A 7,677-nucleotide genomic window follows, 5' to 3' on the forward strand; every position below is an offset into this window, starting at 1 on the left:
AACTTTCTTTTTTGAGAGCTGGAAGAGAAAGTTAGAGAAAAGAAAAGGAAATAGTATTAAAATTAAAGCGAATTGAAATTCAGCATTTTGGACTTGAGAATTGAATACTTAGGTGTGATTTTGAAAACATTAAACGAGTTGCTTAAGTTAAACGAATATCGTTAAGCTACGATTACTCAGTAAATTCTCCTTCTTGGAGGCTAAGCAAGAATAGTTTGTCTTAAACTTGGCCGCTTAAGCTAATGCAACTGTTGGTTGCCTAAGGTAATTAGTTCCTAGAAGAAGAGGGAGAGGACTGGAGAAAGGACGGAGAGAGTTGGGGAGAAACTTTCTTCTTGGGAGCCAGAAGAGAAAGTTAGAGAAAAGAAAGGGAAACAGGATGAAAATTAAAGTGCGCTCCAATTCATCATTTTGGACTCGAGATATATACACTTAGGTGATTTAGAAGACATTAAGTCATTTGCTTAAGTAAAACTAATATCGTTAAACTACAATTACTCAGTAAATTCTCTTTCTTCGTGGATAGGCATGATTAATTTGAGTTAAATTTACTTACCCAAAAAAATTTGAGTTAAACATGGCCACTTAAGCTAAAGAAACTAATAGCTGGATAAGCTAATTAATTCCTAGAACAAAAGAGAGAAGGATGGAGAAGGACGGAGAGAGCTGGAGAGAAACATTCTTATTCATAACTAGAAGAGAAAATTAGAGAGAAGAAAGGAAATAGAATGAAAATTAACCAATTGATCCTTTTGGACTTGAGAATCGAACACTTGGGCGATTTAGAAGGCCTTAAATGATGCGCTCAAGTCCAACTAATATCGTTGAGCTACAGTTACTCTGTAAAATCCCTTTCTTGGAGGCTAGGCGAGATCAGTTTGAGTTAAACTTAGCCACTTAAGCTAGTGAAACTATTAGCCCTAGAACAAAAGAGAGAAGTTGGAGACGGACAGAGAGAGTTAGAGAGAAACTTTCTCCATGAGATGTAGAAGAGAAAGTTAGAGAAAAGAAACGGAAATAGGATGCAAATTAAAGCGAATTCAAATTCACCCTTTTGGACTTGATAATTGAACACTTGGGTGATTTAGAAAACATCAAATGAGTTGCCTACCTAAGTCAAACTGTTATCGTTAAGCTCCAATTTCTCTGTAGATTCTCTTTCTTGGAGGCCAAGGAAGATCAGTTCGAGTTAAACTCGGCCACTTAAGCTAATGAAGCTGTTAGCTGCCTAACCTAATTAGTTCCTAGAACAAAAGAGAGAAGGGTGGGGAACGACGGAGCGAGTTGGAGAGGAACTTTCTTCTTGAGAGCTGGAAGAGAAAGTTAGAGAAAAGAAAAGGAAATAGGTTTAAAATCAAAGCGAATTCAAATTCATGCTTTTGGGCTTGAGAATTGAACACTTCGGTGATTTACAAAACATTAAATTAGTTCCTTTACTACATCGTCAAGCTACGATTACTCAGTGAATTCTATTCCTTGGAGGCTGAGCAAGATTAGTTTGAGTTAAACATGGTCACTTAAGAGAATGAAGCTATAAGTTGCCAAACCTAATTAGTTCCTCGAACAAAACAGAGAAGGGTGGAAAAGGACGGAGAGAGTTAGAGAGAAACTTTCTTCTTGAGAGCTAGAAGAGAAAGTTAGAGAAAAGAAAAGGAAACGGGAATAAAATTAAATTGAACTCTAATTCATCATGTTGGACTTGAGAGTTTAACACTTAGGTGATGTAGAAAACCTTAAATCAGGTGCTTACGTTAAACAAATATCGTGAAGCTACAATTACTCGGTAAAATCTCTAATCTCTTTCTTGTGGGTTAAGCAAGATTAGTTTGTGTTAAATTTGGCCACCTAAGCTAAAAAAACGACAAGTTGCCCAAGCCAATTAGTTCCAAGAACAAAAGGGAGAAGTTGGAGACGGACGGAGAGAGTTGGAGACAAACTTTCTCCTTGAGGTCTAGAAGAGAAAGTCAGAGAACGGAAAGGGAAATAGAATGAAATTTGAAGGGAGTTCAAGCTCAGCATTTTGGACTTGCGAATTGAACACTTAGGTGATTTAGAAAACATTAAATGAGTTGCTTAAGTTAAACTGCTATCGTCAAGCTACAATTACTTGTCCACCAAAAAAAAAAAGGCTACAATTACTCAGTTAATTTTCTTTCTTGGAGGAAGAGCATGGTTAGTTTTAGTTGAACTTGGCCACTTAAGCTAATGAAGCTATTAGTTGCCTAACCTAATTAGTTCCTACAACAAAAGAGTGAATGGTGGAGGAGGACGGAGAGAGTTAGAGAGAAACTTTCTTTTTTGAGAGCTGGAAGAGAAAGTTAGAGAAAAGAAAAGGAAATAGTATTAAAATTAAAGCGAATTGAAATTCAGCATTTTGGACTTGAGAATTGAATACTTAGGTGTGATTTTGAAAACATTAAACGAGTTGCTTAAGTTAAACGAATATCGTTAAGCTACGATTACTCAGTAAATTCTCCTTCTTGGAGGCTAAGCAAGAATAGTTTGTCTTAAACTTGGCCGCTTAAGCTAATGCAACTGTTGGTTGCCTAAGGTAATTAGTTCCTAGAAGAAGAGGGAGAGGACTGGAGAAAGGACGGAGAGAGTTGGGGAGAAACTTTCTTCTTGGGAGCCAGAAGAGAAAGTTAGAGAAAAGAAAGGGAAACAGGATGAAAATTAAAGTGCGCTCCAATTCATCATTTTGGACTCGAGATATATACACTTAGGTGATTTAGAAGACATTAAGTCATTTGCTTAAGTAAAACTAATATCGTTAAACTACAATTACTCAGTAAATTCTCTTTCTTCGTGGATAGGCATGATTAATTTGAGTTAAATTTACTTACCCAAAAAAATTTGAGTTAAACATGGCCACTTAAGCTAAAGAAACTAATAGCTGGATAAGCTAATTAATTTCTAGAACAAAAGAGAGAAGGATGGAGAAGGACGGAGAGAGCTGGAGAGAAACATTCTTATTCATAACTAGAAGAGAAAATTAGAGAGAAGAAAGGAAATAGAATGAAAATTAACCAATTGATCCTTTTGGACTTGAGAATCGAACACTTGGGCGATTTAGAAGGCCTTAAATGATGCGCTCAAGTCCAACTAATATCGTTGAGCTACAGTTACTCTGTAAAATCCCTTTCTTGGAGGCTAGGCGAGATCAGTTTGAGTTAAACTTAGCCACTTAAGCTAGTGAAACTATTAGCCCTAGAACAAAAGAGAGAAGTTGGAGACGGACAGAGAGAGTTAGAGAGAAACTTTCTCCATGAGATGTAGAAGAGAAAGTTAGAGAAAAGAAACGGAAATAGGATGCAAATTAAAGCGAATTCAAATTCACCCTTTTGGACTTGATAATTGAACACTTGGGTGATTTAGAAAACATCAAATGAGTTGCCTACCTAAGTCAAACTGTTATCGTTAAGCTCCAATTTCTCTGTAGATTCTCTTTCTTGGAGGCCAAGGAAGATCAGTTCGAGTTAAACTCGGCCACTTAAGCTAATGAAGCTGTTAGCTGCCTAACCTAATTAGTTCCTAGAACAAAAGAGAGAAGGGTGGGGAACGACGGAGCGAGTTGGAGAGGAACTTTCTTCTTGAGAGCTGGAAGAGAAAGTTAGAGAAAAGAAAAGGAAATAGGTTTAAAATCAAAGCGAATTCAAATTCATGCTTTTGGGCTTGAGAATTGAACACTTTGGTGATTTACAAAACATTAAATTAGTTCCTTTACTACATCGTCAAGCTACGATTACTCAGTGAATTCTATTCCTTGGAGGCTGAGCAAGATTAGTTTGAGTTAAACATGGTCACTTAAGAGAATGAAGCTATAAGTTGCCAAACCTAATTAGTTCCTCGAACAAAACAGAGAAGGGTGGAAAAGGACGGAGAGAGTTAGAGAGAAACTTTCTTCTTGAGAGCTAGAAGAGAAAGTTAGAGAAAAGAAAAGGAAACGGGAATAAAATTAAATTGAACTCTAATTCATCATGTTGGACTTGAGAGTTTAACACTTAGGTGATGTAGAAAACCTTAAATCAGGTGCTTACGTCAAACAAATATCGTGAAGCTACAATTACTCGGTAAAATCTCTAATCTCTTTCTTGTGGGTTAAGCAAGATTAGTTTGTGTTAAATTTGGCCACCTAAGCTAAAAAAACGACAAGTTGCCCAAGCCAATTAGTTCCAAGAACAAAAGGGAGAAGTTGGAGACGGACGGAGAGAGTTGGAGACAAACTTTCTCCTTGAGGTCTAGAAGAGAAAGTCAGAGAACGGAAAGGGAAATAGAATGAAATTTGAAGGGAGTTCAAGCTCAGCATTTTGGACTTGCGAATTGAACACTTAGGTGATTTAGAAAACATTAAATGAGTTGCTTAAGTTAAACTGCTATCGTCAAGCTACAATTACTTGTCCACCAAAAAAAAAAAGGCTACAATTACTCAGTTAATTTTCTTTCTTGGAGGAAGAGCATGGTTAGTTTTAGTTGAACTTGGCCACTTAAGCTAATGAAGCTATTAGTTGCCTAACCTAATTAGTTCCTACAACAAAAGAGTGAATGGTGGAGGAGGACGGAGAGAGTTAGAGAGAAACTTTCTTTTTTGAGAGCTGGAAGAGAAAGTTAGAGAAAAGAAAAGGAAATAGTATTAAAATTAAAGCGAATTGAAATTCAGCATTTTGGACTTGAGAATTGAATACTTAGGTGTGATTTTGAAAACATTAAACGAGTTGCTTAAGTTAAACGAATATCGTTAAGCTACGATTACTCAGTAAATTCTCCTTCTTGGAGGCTAAGCAAGAATAGTTTGTCTTAAACTTGGCCGCTTAAGCTAATGCAACTGTTGGTTGCCTAAGGTAATTAGTTCCTAGAAGAAGAGGGAGAGGACTGGAGAAAGGACGGAGAGAGTTGGGGAGAAACTTTCTTCTTGGGAGCCAGAAGAGAAAGTTAGAGAAAAGAAAGGGAAACAGGATGAAAATTAAAGTGCGCTCCAATTCATCATTTTGGACTCGAGATATATACACTTAGGTGATTTAGAAGACATTAAGTCATTTGCTTAAGTAAAACTAATATCGTTAAACTACAATTACTCAGTAAATTCTCTTTCTTCGTGGATAGGCATGATTAATTTGAGTTAAACATGGCCACTTAAGCTAAAGAAACTAATAGCTGGATAAGCTAATTAATTCCTAGAACAGAAGAGAGAAGGATGGAGAAGGACGGAGAGAGCTGGAGAGAAACATTCTTATTCATAACTAGAAGAGAAAATTAGAGAGAAGAAAGGAAATAGAATGAAAATTAACCAATTGATCCTTTTGGACTTGAGAATCGAACACTTGGGCGATTTAGAAGGCCTTAAATGATGCGCTCAAGTCCAACTAATATCGTTGAGCTACAGTTACTCTGTAAAATCCCTTTCTTGGAGGCTAGGCGAGATCAGTTTGAGTTAAACTTAGCCACTTAAGCTAGTGAAACTATTAGCCCTAGAACAAAAGAGAGAAGTTGGAGACGGACAGAGAGAGTTAGAGAGAAACTTTCTCCATGAGATGTAGAAGAGAAAGTTAGAGAAAAGAAACGGAAATAGGATGCAAATTAAAGCGAATTCAAATTCACCCTTTTGGACTTGATAATTGAACACTTGGGTGATTTAGAAAACATCAAATGAGTTGCCTACCTAAGTCAAACTGTTATCGTTAAGCTCCAATTTCTCTGTAGATTCTCTTTCTTGGAGGCCAAGGAAGATCAGTTCGAGTTAAACTCGGCCACTTAAGCTAATGAAGCTGTTAGCTGCCTAACCTAATTAGTTCCTAGAACAAAAGAGAGAAGGGTGGGGAACGACGGAGCGAGTTGGAGAGGAACTTTCTTCTTGAGAGCTGGAAGAGAAAGTTAGAGAAAAGAAAAGGAAATAGGTTTAAAATCAAAGCGAATTCAAATTCATGCTTTTGGGCTTGAGAATTGAACACTTTGGTGATTTACAAAACATTAAATTAGTTCCTTTACTACATCGTCAAGCTACGATTACTCAGTGAATTCTATTCCTTGGAGGCTGAGCAAGATTAGTTTGAGTTAAACATGGTCACTTAAGAGAATGAAGCTATAAGTTGCCAAACCTAATTAGTTCCTCGAACAAAACAGAGAAGGGTGGAAAAGGACGGAGAGAGTTAGAGAGAAACTTTCTTCTTGAGAGCTAGAAGAGAAAGTTAGAGAAAAGAAAAGGAAACGGGAATAAAATTAAATTGAACTCTAATTCATCATGTTGGACTTGAGAGTTTAACACTTAGGTGATGTAGAAAACCTTAAATCAGGTGCTTACGTCAAACAAATATCGTGAAGCTACAATTACTCGGTAAAATCTCTAATCTCTTTCTTGTGGGTTAAGCAAGATTAGTTTGTGTTAAATTTGGCCACCTAAGCTAAAAAAACGACAAGTTGCCCAAGCCAATTAGTTCCAAGAACAAAAGGGAGAAGTTGGAGACGGACGGAGAGAGTTGGAGACAAACTTTCTCCTTGAGGTCTAGAAGAGAAAGTCAGAGAACGGAAAGGGAAATAGAATGAAATTTGAAGGGAGTTCATGCTCAGCATTTTGGACTTGCGAATTGAACACTTAGGTGATTTAGAAAACATTAAATGAGTTGCTTAAGTTAAACTGCTATCGTCAAGCTACAATTACTTGTCCACCAAAAAAAAAAAGGCTACAATTACTCAGTTAATTTTCTTTCTTGGAGGAAGAGCATGGTTAGTTTTAGTTGAACTTGGCCACTTAAGCTAATGAAGCTATTAGTTGCCTAACCTAATTAGTTCCTACAACAAAAGAGTGAATGGTGGAGGAGGACGGAGAGAGTTAGAGAGAAACTTTCTTTTTTGAGAGCTGGAAGAGAAAGTTAGAGAAAAGAAAAGGAAATAGTATTAAAATTAAAGCGAATTGAAATTCAGCATTTTGGACTTGAGAATTGAATACTTAGGTGTGATTTTGAAAACATTAAACGAGTTGCTTAAGTTAAACGAATATCGTTAAGCTACGATTACTCAGTAAATTCTCCTTCATGGAGGCTAAGCAAGAATAGTTTGTCTTAAACTTGGCCGCTTAAGCTAATGCAACTGTTGGTTGCCTAAGGTAATTAGTTCCTAGAAGAAGAGGGAGAGGACTGGAGAAAGGACGGAGAGAGTTGGGGAGAAACTTTCTTCTTGGGAGCCAGAAGAGAAAGTTAGAGAAAAGAAAGGGAAACAGGATGAAAATTAAAGTGCGCTCCAATTCATCATTTTGGACTCGAGATATATACACTTAGGTGATTTAGAAGACATTAAGTCATTTGCTTAAGTAAAACTAATATCGTTAAACTACAATTACTCAGTAAATTCTCTTTCTTCGTGGATAGGCATGATTAATTTGAGTTAAACATGGCCACTTAAGCTAAAGAAACTAATAGCTGGATAAGCTAATTAATTCCTAGAACAAAAGAGAGAAGGATGGAGAAGGACGGAGAGAGCTGGAGAGAAACATTCTTATTCATAACTAGAAGAGAAAATTAGAGAGAAGAAAGGAAATAGAATGAAAATTAACCAATTGATCCTTTTGGACTTGAGAATCGAACACTTGGGCGATTTAGAAGGCCTTAAATGATGCGCTCAAGTCCAACTAATATCGTTGAGCTACAGTTACTCTGTAAAATCCCTTTCTTGGAGGCTAGGCGAGAT

This window comes from Camellia sinensis, chromosome 3 (assembly GCF_055761805.1).
Source record: "Camellia sinensis isolate YWXY chromosome 3, ASM5576180v1, whole genome shotgun sequence".
NCBI lineage: Eukaryota > Viridiplantae > Streptophyta > Magnoliopsida > Ericales > Theaceae > Camellia > Camellia sinensis.